A 16,508-nucleotide genomic window follows, 5' to 3' on the forward strand; every position below is an offset into this window, starting at 1 on the left:
AGCCAATCGAAGGCCACATATCTTAAAGTTGTCAAGTTTGAAAAACATTGGTGTAATAAAATGTGTGAATTCAGTAAATGTGACCCAGATTTACAAATCGTGGTTTACAATAGACTCTGAACCAGATCATTGCCTTTCAGAGCCTTAATATAACCTCTTCTTCCCATGGATTTAATTTAATGTATTTGAAGTTCAGGAGTATTTATTTTGGTTTTAGATAGTAAGGTGTTTTTGGTGGTTTGTTGGCAACTTTTCTTTTCCCCTTCTTCTTAGGCTTACAGCCTTGTATATCAAGCCTTATAAAAGTGGGTGAATTTAATAATACATTGAACTATATTTCTCCCATGAAAAAGCTGCCAGATGTTTCATGCTGTCTGATTTTATTAGCCAGCTACAGAAAGAAGTATACATATCATCCCTTATTTTTAAAAAAAGAGTTCTGTCTGGTTACGTTTCCCCAGCCTCCTCCACTTCTCCAAGTAGAGTTGATAGTCCTGAGAGCAATTTTAAAATTACCACCATCATTAAAGCCAGGAGAAATTTCAAACCTGGAAAGTTTAACTTTATCGTGGCTTGGAGAGTGGAGTTAAGCTTTAAATTGTCACCAGCCTGATCAACAGGAACAGGGGATCCATCAGAGATCTACTGTATTTTTCGGAGTATAAGACACACTGGAGTATAATACGCAGCTTAGTTTTTGGGGAGGAAAATAAGAAAAAAGCTGATTGGCGGGTGGATCGGCCTCCCAGAATACCCCCAATCAGCTGTTCCCACAGGTGAATTTTAGCAACAGGTTTGTTGGTTGTGAGCTCTGTGCCTTGCTTTTTTTTTTTTTTTTGCTTATTTTTCTGCCTCTGAAACTTCTGAAACTCTGTTACAGAAAAAACTTTTTTTTCTGCCTCTGAAAGCCTCTGAAACAGAACTTCAGAAAAAAAGCCTCTGAAGCTCTGTTTCTGAGGCTTTTTTTCTGAAGCTCTGTTTGGAGGCTTTTTTTCTGACGCTTCATTTCTGATGCTTTTTTCACTCTCTGAAACCTCCGTGTGAGAGGCTGGGTGGGGCTACATTCAGAGTATAAGATGCACCCAGATTTTCACTCTCTTTCTGGGGGGAAAAAGGTGCATCTTACACTCTGAAAAATACGGTATTATGAGAATATGAATGAAGAACTTGGGAAAGACGTGGAAACCAAGTCCTACAAGGAACAGTTAAAAGACCTAGGTATATTTAGTCTGTTGAAGAGAAGTTGAGAAAGGATACGGTAGCTGTTTTCAAATATCTGAAGGGGTAACATGTTGTAGAAGGTGCAGATTTATTTAGATTTGCTCCAGAAAGTACAGGTAATCCTTGATATATGATCACAACTAGGACCAAAACTTCCATTGCTAAGCAAGGCAGTTATGAAGTGCCCGTTTTACAAGCTTTTTGCCACAGTGAAGTTAATTCCTGCAGTTGTTAAGCAAATCCACTTTTCTCTATTGCCTCTCTTGTTGGAAGTTGGCTGGGAAAGTCACAAATAATGGTCACATGACCCCCAAGATGCTGCAACCGTTGTAAATACATACTGGTTGCCAAGCACCCAAATTTTGATCATATGACTGTGGGGATGCTGCAACAGTCTTAAGTGCAAGGACCGGTTTGTAAATCACTTTTTTCAAGTGGTCATTAAATGAATGGTTGTAAATCAAGGACTACCTGTAAGACTAGCACTAATGGAGTGAAACTTCAAGGATGTAGATAGAGATTAGACCTTAGGAAGAACCTCTTGACAAGAGCTGCCAATCAATGAAATAGGTTACCACATAGAGTGGCTTCTTCCCATTAATTGGAAGTTTTCAAACAATGGTTGGCTGAAGAACTGTGAGAGTTAAAGTCCACAAGTCTTAAAGTTGCCAAGTTTGGAGACCTCTGATATAGTGATATAGTTGCAGCATGCAGTGAATTGGACATGATGAGCCAAACTCAGTTGAATTAAAGGACTGGGGAACCTATCATCCTAGTCTATTGGTTCTTTGGATTGGGCTTATGGGAGTTGATTTTCCTAGATAGGTAGAATAGAATAGAATAGAATAGAATAGAATAGAATAGAATAGAATAGAATAGAATAGAATAGAATAGTTTATTGGCCAAGTGTGACTGGACACACAAGGAATTTGTCTTCAGTGCATAAGCTCTCAGTGCACATAAAAGCTATAAGTGATAAACTGTGATCATAGTCATCATAAAAATACATTCATCATGAAGATGAGAATCAAAAGATACAACACTTAGTGATAGTCATAGGAGACTAAATAAACAATCAACATAAATCATACTAGGAAACTAAATAAAACAATATAAATCATAAAGATACAAGCAACAAAGTTATAGTCATATAACTACCAAACGGTGATTGGTAATAGGAAAGATAAGAAGAAGAATAGTAATACAGCCTTACTAAATAGTTTGACAGTGTTGTGGGAATTAATTGTTTAGCAAAGTGATGGCATGGGGTGGGGGAACTGTCCTTGTGTCTAGCTGTTTTGGTGTGCAATGCCGTATAGCATTGTTTTGAGGGTAGAAGTTGAAACAATTTATGTCCAAGATGTGAGGGGTCTCTAAATATTTTCACAGCCCTCTTTCTGACTCATGCAGTATACAGGTGCTCAGGACCATACATGTGTAGTATCATTAAACTCCCTGTGCAGATTGTGTATTTGGAATGTAACACAGATTCACAAAAATGTCCAATCCCAAAAATTTTAAAAAAAAAGTGATATACAAGCTTTTGGCTTCAGTGGATCAAATGACGTAAATTCTGAATACTGGCATCACTAACTGAGCACATTCACACAACCTGCTAGACTACACTCACCATCAGGTAAATTTCCAAACTAAAATGCAAAAACCTGATACCAATTTCAGTTCCAGTCTCTGTGCCTGGAACTAAGATTTTCCCAGCCTCCTTGTTTTTCAAAGAATTCCTTTGCATGCCCACCAGCCTACCATCAAGGCAGCACAGAACAGCTCAGATGCTGCAAATCAGCAACATTTTGCAATTACATGTGTAGCCAACCACATTTTCTTGAAGAACTAACAGTTGTTGTGCATAAACCAGCCATTCATTAATCAGAACAAAACACAAAACCAGAGTTTGGACTCTGGCTTATGCCAAAGGCCTCTGAGCCACATTCAGTCAAGACGGGAAAAGTAACAACCAAAAAGGTCAGAGAGTTATGAAAGTGGCTGTTATCCAGTCTGGGTGCTGTTATCATAATTCCCAATCACGACCTCTTAACCTTACTTCAGAATTCATGATATCTCTTCACGTGGCATGTATTTGCCAATGTGTTGCAGGAATGTCTGGTATAAATAACTGCATAACTCCAAATTTAAACCTGTGTCAAGCTGTACTTGTTGGGAAGAAACACCCCCCGCCAAACGTAGGGGAATGAGTCAAGTCAAATGCACAATTAGAAAGGAGAAAAAAATCTCCCAGTTTTAACTTTCCTAGATTTTATCCTAGAGCAGTGATGGCTAACATTTTTCTTGTTGTGTGCCGAAAGTGTACGTATGAGCATGACAGCATGCGTGCGTGCTGGCACCCATAATGCAATGCGCCCCCGTGCATGCACGCATGACTCCCCCATGCTCCCTCCATCCCCCCTGCGCATGCACACACGACCTCCATGTTCCTTCCCTCCCCGCATCCAATTTTGGGCCTAGCAGGCCTCCTTGCAGCCTCCTGGGCCCAAAAATGGGCCATGGGGGGGCGCTCCCCCACCCCTCACGCATCCACACATGACCCCCGCCCCCCGCACATCTGCACGTGATCCCTCCCTGTGCATCCACGCGCGTCTCCCACTTGCGCCCCACCCCCCGGGCATCCCAAAAATCAGCTGGCCGGCAGGAAGCGTGCGCATGCATGCGCAGTGGAGCTGAGCTGGGCAACAGCTCGTGTGCCCGCAGAGAGGGGTCTGCGTGCCAGCTGTGGCACGTGTGCCTTAGGTTCGCCATTACAGTTCTAGAGCAAGGTGTAACAAAGGTATTAAAGGTATTTATTTGCTTCAATATTTATAAACAGAGAAAGAAGAAAAAAATGAACTTGGAGTCTTGCTTTAAATGAAAGCAACATTTCAGCACATCAATACAGCAAGCAATAATTACAATCCCAGCTTAACTGATCAAAAGAAATTAATAGTCTACAAATGCCATCCCTGCAGCTACTGGGTATTTCAAATGAAATAATAGAATAGAATAGAATAGAATAGAATAGAATAGAATAGAATAGAATAGAATAGAATAGAATAGAATAGAATAGAATAGAATAGCAAAGTGTGATGGGACATTTGTCTTCGGTGTATAAGCTCTCAGTGTACACACATACAACAACAAAAGTGATTTGAAGATCTGAGACTTTAAGAACGAGGAAAGAAGGAAGGATAGCAGCATTTTCTATTCTATTCCATTCCATTCCATTCTATTCTATTCTATTGAAGTTGTGAGCAAGGAATGCAAACTATGACCACTTGCAAATTAATATATGTATCTTGACTATAAAGAAGCATGCGTCAGTATAATGTATGTTGTTTGAAAAAGATGAATTGTAAATTAGATGTCTCTGGCTTAAGATGGCACTAATACCATAATCCTTGATGTTGTTACCTGAGCGTAAATCCCACTGTACACATTAGTTACGTCCATGCCAATGGGGTTAGTCACTGGTTAAATGAATCAAGAGTTACTTAATGAATCCATTTGCTTTTATATGCACCACAAAGGAAACTATACCCTAACGCGATTTATGCAAAGCTACAAGCTAGTCCTGAATTCAGTCTGTATTTTATTGAATAGTTTAACTGTTCAAATTCACTTCTAGCAGTTGTAGCAACAGCAACTAGTCTGGATGGTTTTAAAAACGACTGTGCTGGATCATGCAGAATTAGGCTATTAATGTATACAAATAGGAATAGCTGGAATCATAAGCAGTGAGTCTTAAATACTGGTTGCTAAGAAGTGATAATTGAAAGGGATGAGTGGGTGTCTTGCCTTGCAATAATAGAGCAATATTTCTCAACCTTGGGAACTTTAAGTGTTGTACCTTATGATTCTTGATGAACGTATCTTTTATTTTATGTACACTGAGAGCATATGCACCGAGACAAATTCCTTGTGTGTCCAAACATACTTGGCCAATAAAAATTCTATTCTATTCTATTTTATTCTATTAAGGCATGTGGACTCATGCTAGTTGAGGAATTCTGGAAGCTGAAGTCCACATGCCTTAAAGTTCCCAAGGTTGAGAAACACTACAAAAGAAGCTTGGGAGCTTTCCATAGTCATGAAGGCTTGTGTCATTTCCCCATTAACTTCTGCCAGTCTGTTTTACTTGAGCCCTTTTATTATACCAAAATAAAGAGAGGATATGTATCACTTCAGCGATGGTACCGTGAAGAAGAAATCTAGAATGACAGACATGGAAAATGACTTCATTCATAATGCTCATTCATAATGTACTCAATGCAAACATTTTTAGTAGGTCAGATCGAAAAATCGTTCTGCCCTTCCTATTCCTCTGAACTCACCCAGTCAGACAGACAGAGGAGGTTCATGCTTCATGTTAAGCCATGGTTTACTTCATTGTGATTTATTAAATCACAATTGGCAGGGTTTGCACAAGAGACCAAGCTGCCCTGTGATGTTAGAACACAGCATGAACCAGGTTCTACTCCCTTATGTCTGCAATATATACCACAGAGACATACTAGGTAGTCCTTGACTCTTGACCAGTTACTAAGCAACCATTCAAAGTTATGGCAAACCCTCCCCCACCCCAAAGAAAGCTATTTCTGAGCCAGTTTCAAATGACTGATTTTGGGCTCTTGGCAACCAGTCTGCATTTACGGTCATTTGCCGTGTCCCCCAAGTCACATCACTGCAATTTGCAAGACACTGACATTTATTTTTGGTTTCCAGCAAAACCTGGTCCATCGCAAGCAATGGGTTTGCTTAATGACCACAGTGACAAAGATCGTAAAATTGGGTCCAGTCATGTAAGTGACTTGCTTTATGATCATCACACCTGACTGCCATAATTGCCAGGCTCAATGACAGATATAACTCAAGGGCTATCTGTATAGAGTTGGAAGGAGCATTTAGGTGCACGGAGTCTATCTCCCTGTCTACTACAAAAATCCAAATTAAATCTCTTACAGATGGCCGATATCCTCTGCCTGAACACATTCCGTGAAGCCCATCCTCTCTCTCTCTCTGGGTAACTTTTATTTATTTGTGTTTTGTTTGTTTGTTTTGTCACGCATATATAAGATTACAGATAAAAGTATAAACATGATTATGAATACATGAAATATATAAACATGATTATGAATACATAAAAGGAATACGAATAAAAAAGGACAGTAGGAGAGGGACGGTAGGCACGTTGGTGCTCTTATGCACGCCCCTTACAGACCTCTTAGGAATGGGGTGAGGTCAACAGTAGACAGTCTAAGGTTTAAGTTTTGGGGGTTTGGATAAGGAACCACACAGTCAGGAAGTGCATTCCAGGCATTGACCACTCTGTTGCTGAAGTCGTATTTTCTGCAATTGAGTTTGGAGCAGTTTACCTTAAGTTTGTATCTATTGTGTGCTGGTGTATTGTTGCGATTGAGGCTGAGGAAGTCATTGACAGGTGGAACATTGTAGCAGATAATTTTATGTACTATGCTTAGGTCAGACCGAAGGCATTATAGTTCTAAGTTGTCTAAGCCCAAAATTTCAAACCTGGTGGCATAAGGTATTCTGTTGCGAGCAGAGGAGTGGAGGACTCTTCTTGTGAAATATTTCTGGACTCGTTCAATTGTATTAATGTGCGATATGCAGTGCGGGTTCCAGACAGATGAGCTGTATTTGAGAATTGGTCTAGCAAATGTTTTGTATGCTCTAGTTAGTAGTACAATATTACCAGAGACGAAGCTACGCAAGATTAGGTTAACAACTCTTAATGCGTTTTTTGGCTCTGGCACTTAGATTGGTTACATCATGAACACTAATTTACTATGTACAAAGTTTTTCTAAGCATTCTTTCAGAATCTAACTTAAGCTTATTATTCTCTGTCGTGCGTTTTGGGGAGAACGGAGCCCAAGTTTTGACCTTCTGGTAAAAATGGATTGTTTATTTGTTAATCTTTAAAATTGGGCAAAAAAATAATGACTGTTTCTATGGGCTTGGGGTGCAATACTGTAAACGCAAGGTAAAAAGTGCATCAAATGTAAAAGATAGAAGTTATCCAGGGACCGGAAAACGAAATTATGGCTAAGATAAGAACATTCATAACTTTGTGATAACGATCTTTCATACTTTGCTATGCTAATCTGGCACTTTTAATGGCAGAGCAGTTCCTTCCTGATAAAAGAATCAAGTCGGTTGATAATAATTTGTTTCAGCAAGTTTGCTGCTGGGTGTCCCTCTGAGACTCTTTGTTAAAGAATCAGGTCAGACACAGAATGTTTGGGCCTTTGAAGTATTTTCCAGACATCACATCAATAGATTAATGTCAGATTTATGTTCCCCTATTATTATTATTATTTTGCATGTGGTCTTTAGTTGTAATTTTCTCTCTTCTGCTTCTCAGTTCAAGGGAGAAGCACATCTGGACAGTTTTGTAACTCACCCCGTTCTGTGACTGGAAGCTTCACTAATCTGACCTCGAGTCCCAACTGAAGTTTTATAGTCTAGGAAAGTGAATTCACGGCATTTTTAAATATAACTGGTGCTGAACTCCTGTGACTGATCCAGCCTCAGTGCTTTTAACAGCAATTTCTGAACTTTTCAAGAAGTATAAGCAGTCCTCAACTTACAACAGTTTGTTTAATGACCGTTCAAAGTTACAAGGGCACTGAAATAATGTGACTTATGACCAGTGGTGAAATCCTCCACAATTTGCCACCGGTTTGCTGCCTGCAGTGCGCAGTGTGTGCCAAATGCATGATGCACACGCACATGCAGTGCACATCAAATGCATGCTGTGTGCACGTATGCACAGTGCATGTCAAATGCACGCTGTGCGTGCAGTGTGCCAAATGCACGTTGCGTAAACACGTATGCGCAGTCCACACCAAATGCACACTACACACGCACGCATGCACAGTGCACACAAAACACGCGCTTCATGTGGAAAAAAGAGGCTTAAGAAGGTGAGTGGAACAGCGAGGGGGAGGGAACAGCTGTGCCGCATGATTTAGATTCACTAGAAAGCAGGATTTCCTGCTTTCTAGCGAATATACTCTAAATTGTGCGGCACAGCTGTTCCCTCCTCCCTCGCTGTTCTACTTACCTTCAAATGAGTCCTTTCTCCATGCGAAGCATGGGTTTGTAATATAAATATAATATAAATTGTGCGGCACAGCTGATTGTCAGAAATACTGATTTGTCTGAACCGTAGCTTTTTTTTTTACTACCTGATTGCCTGAACCGGTAGCTTTTATCACTACTGGTTCACCTGAACCAGTGCGAACCGGTAGCATTTCACCCCTGCTTATGACGTTTTTCAAAATTACGACCTTTGCCACAATCCCATGATCATGTGATCCAAATTCAGCTGCTTGGCAACTGGTTCATATTTGTGACCTTTGCTGTGTCCAGGGTCATGTGATCTCCTTTTGACACCATGTATACGGTTGGCCAAAGCACAGTAACACCTGAATAGACAGACTTTTGACCTTTGACTAAATCCAACCCAAATATATTACAGAAGGTTACTTGAAATGCCACTTGTAGATCTCATATCCCAACAATTTAATACAGGTAGTCCTCTACTTACAACAGTTCGTTTACCGACCATTCAAAGTTACAACACTGAAGAAAGTGACTTATGCCAATTTTTCACAGTTACCACCTTTGCAACATCCCCATGGTCATGTGATCAAAATTCAGATACTTCATATTTATGACGGTTGCTGTGTCCCACGGTCATGTGACTCCTCCTTGGTGACTTTCCGACAAGCAAAGTCCATGAGGAAGCCAGATTCACTTAACAACCGGGTTACTAACTTAACTGCAGTGATTCACTTAACAACTGTGGCAAGAAATGTCATAAAATGGGGCAAAACTCACTTAACACATGTCTGACTTAACAACAGAAATTTTGGGCTCAGTTACGGTCATACGTTGAGGACTACCTGTACAAAATGGGGCACGCAGGGCTGCAGTATAAATTCATGTTATGGGAACTCGATATGAAGAACATACAGTATATCTACAGGTAAGTCAAAAAGGAAAACATGCATTCAATACTTTCTGAAGTTCAGCAGTTATTATTTAACATATGATGAGAACATGACAGAACAGAAGCATATATACACAATCTACGTAATTATATGCAAAACTTCTATGGGGCTACCGCAATGGCTTCACAGCTGGATGTGCAATTCTGCTATCCAGGTGATCGCCTCTGGCATAGCTTTGTACAGATCTCCTAGGGCAGGGGTGTCAAACTTGATTTCATTGAGGGCCGCATTAGGGTTGTGTTTGATCTTGGGGGGCCAGGGTGGGCATGGCCAGCTCAACGTCACTCATGTTGGGGGCGCCTGTGAGGCCTGAGCTCTCTGTCAGTGAAAACGAGCTCCCAAGCTCCGTTTTCAGCTGCGACAGCCTCCTGCAACCAGAGGTGCTATTCAGCAGGTTCTGACAGGTTCTGGAGAACCAGTAGCGGAAATTTTGAGTAGTTTGGAGCACCGGTAAATACCACCTCTGGCTGGGCCCTGACTGGGGTAAGAATGGAGATTTTGCACCCCTGGAGTGGGGTGGGAATGGAGGTTTTGCAGTATCCTTCCCCTGCCATGCCCACCAAGCCACACCACACCCACCAAGCCATGCCCACAGAACCAGTAGTAAAACAATTTGAATTCCACCACTGCCTGCAACTCTTTGTCAGCGAAAACAGAGTTCGGGAGGAACACACATGGCCCTCGTGAGCTCCGTTTCTGCTGGCAGAGGCACCGCGGGCCGGTCCTTCGCTGTTTCCAGGTTGGCCCCGTGGGCCAGATCTAAGCACCCTGCGGGCCAGATCCGGCCCCCAGGCCTTGAGTTTGACAGCCCTGTTATAGGGAACCAGAGAACGCACATCATGGGAAATTTTGCACAATGTGATTAATAATATGGTGCATATCTGCACCACAATTGCAACAAAATGAACCAAATGAATCTTTCCATCGCCCCTGATACAGGGCAGTAAGCATGCATTTTAAGTTATAGTTTAATAAGCTATTCCATACCTTATGCTGCTTCTCCAAATATCCAGGGGTTGTATTCACTTACTTTCCCTACCAGTTCGCAGATGTGAGCGCATGCCTCAAAAATGTGCCCAAATAGGATGCATAGAGCCAGGGGGCGGGCCCACCTGCAATTTCTGCTACCAGTTCTCCCGAACCGGCTGAATACCACCTCTGCACATATCCCTCCATTAAAATACCAATGCCTTAATACAAATAATAAATCAGTCAATCAAGGTACATCAAGCAAACACTGTTTATGTTTGGTAACACCACTGACCAAGTCTCGTGCTCTTCTGGGCATGGGACAGCTTTGTGCCTCAGCAACACAACTGCAGACACTCAGCAATCATTGCTGAAGCAGCCATATTTTGAATGCCCAGAGTCACCGCAAAGAACTCTCCAAATCCCTGCCATTCTCTTCTCTCTTTCAGGATAGCCACAATCAAAGTTGCTGGAAGTCGGGGTGGCATGCAAATTTGATTCATAAATAGATTTTAAAAATAAAACCAAAAGTCCCATACTGAAGCAACCAGGATCATTATCATCACCACCGGAAAATTACAGTTTGTATTTTTATACGGAGCCAGTTTGGTCTAGTCGTTAAGATACCCGGCTAGAAAGTGGGAGACTGTGAGTTTGATCCTTCTTCTTAGCCATGAAAGCCAGTTGGGTGATCTTGGGCCAGTCATTCTTTCTCAGCCCAATGCACCTTGCAGAGACGTTGTTGTTGTTGTAGGGAAAATAGGAGGAGGACGGTGTATTAAATATGTTTTCCACATATTTGTATTTGTAAAGGCAGGATACAAATAAATAAATAGAGTTTGTAGGATTGTCTGCCTGGGTTAAGAGAGTGTTTGCACAATCTACTACACCAACCACTTCTACTTTGTGTACTCATTAAAAGTCCACCTTAGGAGGTAGACCAGACAGGAAACATGAGCAGATTAGCTAATTCTACTTTATTGTAGGGTTACATTAACAGAATTTTGCAAGACTGAAGCACTTCTCTTTCATTCTCTCTCTCTCTCTTTCTCTCTCTCCCTCCTTCTTCTTTGCAGCCCCAAAACTAGGAGGGTCTCCTCTGAGCCTCTTGTCCCACCTACATTCCTACTGCAGCTGCCTTTTATCCGATTGTTTCCTTGGTTGCGTCTCCTTGCCCTGTTTCCCAAGGTCATTCTCACATACCATTGCATTAAGTATGTAGTAATAACAGGGCCAGTTTCAATAAGCCAAACCTGCTTCATCGGCAGCTTGCATATACTGTGGTCTGGTACTGATTTATCTGCAGCACAGAAATAAACACGTTAATGCAAAGCCCCCTCCCACCTTGAGTGGAGGGGCGTTTCAGAGTCATTGCACAACTTCCTGGGAGGCGCAGCAACAAGGGAGCCCCTCTGTTTCACAGATAATGGAATCACTGGTTCCTGACCTCTTCCCCCCCCCCCTTTGGCTAAACAAGGACCCTGCATATTTCTATCTGTATTGTAATACAATGGCAGAAAGCCACTTTGGTCTAGTGCAGTAATGGCTAACCTTTTCCAGACCGAATGCCAAAAGCACGTGCCCGAACCCCCAAAATGCAAAGTGTGTGCGGCCCCCATGCATGCCCCCTGCCCCCCTGTGCATACACGTGCCCCCTGCGTGCCCCCTGCATGCCCCCGCACTTGCACACATGCCCCCCGCACACCCCCAGCCTCTCACGCATGCGCACATGCACCCCGTACCCCGCGCATGCCCCACACATGCCCCCCACCCCTTGTGCATGCACACACACACCGCACATGTCCCCCCGTGCATGTGCGGCAGAGACCCAAAGACCAGCTGGCTAGTGGGAGGCATGCGTACATGAGCGGTGAAACTGAACTGGGGTGACAGCTCGCGTGCCCACAGAAAGGGCGCTGCATGCAACCTCTGGCACACATGCCATAGGTTCACCATCACAGGTCTAGTGGTTGAGGCATCAGGCTAAAAACCAGGAGACTGAGAGTTCTAGTCCCACTTTAGGCATGAAAGCTGGTTGGGCCACTCCTGCTCTTTCAGCCCAGGAGTTTAAGCTGGATGACAAGCTGTTCAATCAATTCCTGTGGCAACCAATGGATCAACTCTGGGTTGACACACACACCCCAAAAAAGCAGACCTTGAACTTTCAGGAAACACCAGGAAGAAAAAAATGTAGTCACATGATATCTGGTGGGTCTCTCCTCATTTGGCCGCCCAAGTGTACCTGATGAAGTCCTAAAACTGGCCCATCTCCTGAACAGCTATGAAAGGAAAGAGGTAAACCCCCAACTGGGTTCAGAAGAAGACTCATTTGGGATCATGGAGAATGAGCCTCCTACAAGAACAGTTGGACTAAAGATGTATTCAGTGCTTTAATGAGCAGATGGGATTTTCCCAGTCTGGAACTCCATTCCTGGCATCCCATGGAGCTTAAAAGAAGCCCCAGAAAGGGTGTGTGAGTTCCAATAAAGGAGAATATTTGTGGGTCAGGGTTGAAATGAGGGGTCCTTGATGCTTACTTGTCATAAGCACTAGACAAAATTTAAGAATAGAATTAGAATAACAGAGTTGGGTCATCTAGTCTAATCCCCTGCTTTCTGAGGTTGGTCGTTCCTTGCAGACGTTCCATTATTACGCAAACTAAGTAACATCATCAGTGCTAGATGGGCAATGAAACGTCTGCTAGAAAATTGCAGACTACAGGGACCATTAAGGAGCCTTGGTGGCGCAGCGGACTAAAGTGCTGTTAAGTAGCACTTAGCTGCCAGCTGCCTGCAATTACTACAAGTTCAAATCTCACCAGGCTCAAGGTTGACTCAGCTTTCCATCTTTCCGAGGTGGGTAAAATGAGGACCCGGATTGTGGGAGCAATAAGCTGACTTTGTATAAAAAAGAACACCGCTTAGGGGGGCCCCGAAAGCCCTACCAAGCAGGTATATACAAAAGTATGAAGGCTATTGCTTAACGCATTGTAAGCCGCCCTGAGTCTCCAGAGAAGGGCGGCATATAAATCGAACCAATAAATAAAATAAATAAATTAAGCACTACTCAGGTAACCCTAAAGACACAGATAACCCTCCAAGAGCTTCAACGACCCTCTAAAAGGATGCAAATGACCAGCGGTCTGCAAGGAATATAAATCCTTCCATTCCCCACCATCCAAGTCAGAGCTGAAGAAGCTTCTTGGACGAGAAGCAAAACGTCCTCAAAGAAAAAGAAGAAAAAACCAAGGAAGCACAGTTGCCTCCTGGGAAAAAAAAACACCTTTGGGACACCCATGACCTGGATGACTGAGAATCTGCTGCAACAGATAACCTCCCACCAACCAATACGCTCTCACAGAGTAGGCCTACTCATAGTACCATCATTAAAACAATGTTGTCTAGTAGTTCCAAGGGAGAGAGCCTTCTCTGTGGGGGCACCTACTCTTTGGAACAAAATACCCCCTGGAATACGAATAATCCCAGATCTTCGCACTTTCCGATGTGCCCTGAAGACCTTTCTGTTTCAATAAGCAGGGCTAGCATAAACATCTAAATTCTATGCCAAGGTCTTAGCAGATACACCAAGTTGACTCAATTTATTATTTACTGTTTTTATAGATAGATAGATAGATAGATAGATAGATAGATAGATAGATAGATAGATAGATAGATAGATAGATATAGATATGTCTTTTTCTTTTTCGTAGGCTTTTATGTGCATATTCTTTCTAGCCGGGTTTTACCTACGTAAACTAAGTTGTTCTGCAGCTCTGGTTGTGTGAAATCTCATTCACAAAAGCCCTGAAGCTTGTGAATGAGATTTCACACAACCAGAGCTGCAGAACAACTTAGTTTACGTAGGTAAAACCTGGCTAGAAAGAATATGCATATCTATATCTATATCTATATCTATATCTATATCTATCTATCTATCTATCTATCTATCTATCTATCTATCTATCTATCTATCTATCTATCTATATATAATGTATATGAAATCTTAATCTGTTCACTGCCCTGAGTCCTTCGGGAGAAGGGCGGTATAGAAATTCAATAAATAAATAAATAAATAAATAAATAAATAAATAAATAAATAAATAAATAAATAAATAAATAAATAAATAAATAAATAAATAAATAAATAAATAAAAAATCTCTACAGACTTTGTGTTCTGCTAGAAAACATGCCAGCTCAGGGAGTGTGAGTTGCACTGGCTAAGCCCACAATCTGCTTAGAGAAGAGCAGGTTCTCCCACCCACCCCCACCCCCATTAAATCTCTGCCCACCCTTCTTCCTTGCAGAGCCGCACAGCCCAAGCGCAAGTCCCCTTCCAGGCTCAACGAGGCAACCCAGTTTTTTTTTCTGCCCGTGGCAGCTGGCAGCCGGGTGGGCAAAGAAGGGCAAAGAGCCGCTGGCAGCTGCCGCTCTTCTGAAGGGAAGGAGGAGGGAGGGAGGGAGCCAAGCCTTCGCTTCGGATCCTGACAAGTTGCAGCAGCTGCTTTTCTCCTCTCGACCAGCCGCTGGCCGCTCACACACCCTGGCCTGGGTGGGAGCCGAAGGGCGGTGGGTGGGAAAGCGGGCTGCCCCTCTTTTCCCAACCCCACGTGCCCCTTAGATGCCGGACTACAATGCCCATCACTCGCCGCCGGCAGAACAAGTGTGCCTTTTGGTCCCTTCGGAGTCAGCGGCGATGCTCCAGCTTGGGAAAGCTCTTTCTGGATCAGCGCAGAGATCCCTCTCTCTCTCTCTCTCTCTCTCCCCACATCCCGCCGCTGGCTCGGACCTCACCTCCCATCATCCCCAGCCAGCCCCCTGGCTCATCGTGGGTTTCTGACCTCGAAAGTTTAAAACGCGTCCGGGAAACGGCGGGAGACCCTGCAGCCCAATTCGGCCGGAGAAGGTGAAGGGGAGCCGCCGCGATCATTTTGAGGCAGGAACCCTCCTTTCCCGGGACGGGGGCTTCTCCTTCCTCCCAGAGGCGGCTCGGGTCTTTGGCGCGCAACTCAAAACTAGTTTTCAAGAATAAAAGGCGACCACGCCGTCCAGCCCTCGCCGGGCTTTTCACCCGCTCCCGAAATTGACAGCCGGGGCAGATTCCAAGCGAGGGCGCGGAGGGGGCCCGGCCAGGACCGCCCTCCCTCCCTTCGCCACCCAGGGGGGCTCCAGTCATCCCAGTCCCAACCGGGCGCAGGGAGGGAGGGAGGGAGGCAAACGACTCGGGGCCAGCCAGCCCAGCGCTCCGACGCCCCGACCCGTCGCAGCCGCTTCTCCCAGCCCGAGCGGTCCCAAGGCTTACCGAGGCGTCCTCGCCTCCCGTGTCCCGACTCCTTCGCAGAGCCCCGGGCGGCCTCTTTCTCTCTCTCTCTCTCTCACCTGCTCCACACAGCCGGGGTGCGGGGCGGGGGTTGTGTGTGGGGGGGGGGGGTGTGGAACCCGGAGATTGGCGCCTTCCAAGCCGGGATAAAGCCGCGAGACCCCCCCGTCAGTTTGGCCGCGCGACGCGCGCGCGCCCCTTCTCGGGAGGGCAAGGCTCTGTGGCGGCCGCCCAGCCTTCCTCCTCCTCCTCCTCCTCCTCCTCTTCCTCCCGAGCGAAAGGTGGGCGAGGTGAAAGGGCAGCGCCGAGGTCCTCCGCCCTCCTCCCCACCTCTCGCACTTCGCTTCGTTTTTCCCCCGCAGCCGATCCGGCGCTCGCCCGCTCGCCCGCTCGCCTTCCCTCCGGCGTTCATTCAAGGCGAGAGCGGCCCGCCTGCCCCAGCGAAGAGGGGGCGGGGACGTCGCCGGGCGCTCGCCGAGGCGGGAGGCGGACGGGGGGGAGGGGGGGAGAGAAGTAGAGAAGAGTCCTCATTGGTGGGGCGGAGAAACCCTCTTTGAGTGACACGCCGGAGCGAGGCTTCAGCCCACCCACTCACCCACTCCGGCCGCGCCGGACACTCGCGCGGTTCCGTCTCTCGAGTGAAGAGAGGGATGAGCGGCTGCGGCCGGCGCTTCATTCCAGGCTGAGCGTAGAATGAGATTCTACGTTCAGCCTGGAATGACTATCTACTAAGTAGTCCCTTCCGACTATCTACTCTTGATAGTCGGAAGGGACCTCGGAGGTCATCTAGTCCGACCCCCCTGCTCGAGCAAGGAGACCCTCCTCTTCTACCGTGGCAGACAAGCGGCGGGGCGGTCTCGTCTTGAATAAGGCGCTCCCTCGTTTTAAAGAAGACGACTGGGCAGCCGTCGCTGGTCTTGAGACGGTAGAGGGAGGGTTCTCCTCAGTGGTGATATCC

At 44.8% G+C, this 16,508-nt stretch overlaps 1 protein-coding gene across 2 annotated transcripts in view; it reads right to left on the minus strand.

Moving 5' to 3' along the window:
* The window catches only part of PDZD2 (PDZ domain containing 2), a 324,153-nt gene extending 308,111 nt beyond the window's left edge, over positions 1–16,042 (minus strand). Inside the window, exon 1 of one of the 2 annotated variants that reach the window (XM_034442438.3) lies at positions 15,533–16,042. The gene's annotated coding sequence lies outside the window, so the exon portion shown is untranslated. The remainder of the gene's footprint in view (positions 1–15,532) is intronic. The other variant, XM_034442437.3, reaches the window with a different exon arrangement.
* Positions 16,043–16,508: the final 466 nt, after the last annotated feature.

The sequence above is a fragment of the Pantherophis guttatus genome, chromosome 2, assembly GCF_059756535.1.
Source record: "Pantherophis guttatus breed Tessera chromosome 2, ASM5975653v1, whole genome shotgun sequence".
In the NCBI taxonomy this organism is placed as follows: domain Eukaryota; kingdom Metazoa; phylum Chordata; class Lepidosauria; order Squamata; family Colubridae; genus Pantherophis; species Pantherophis guttatus.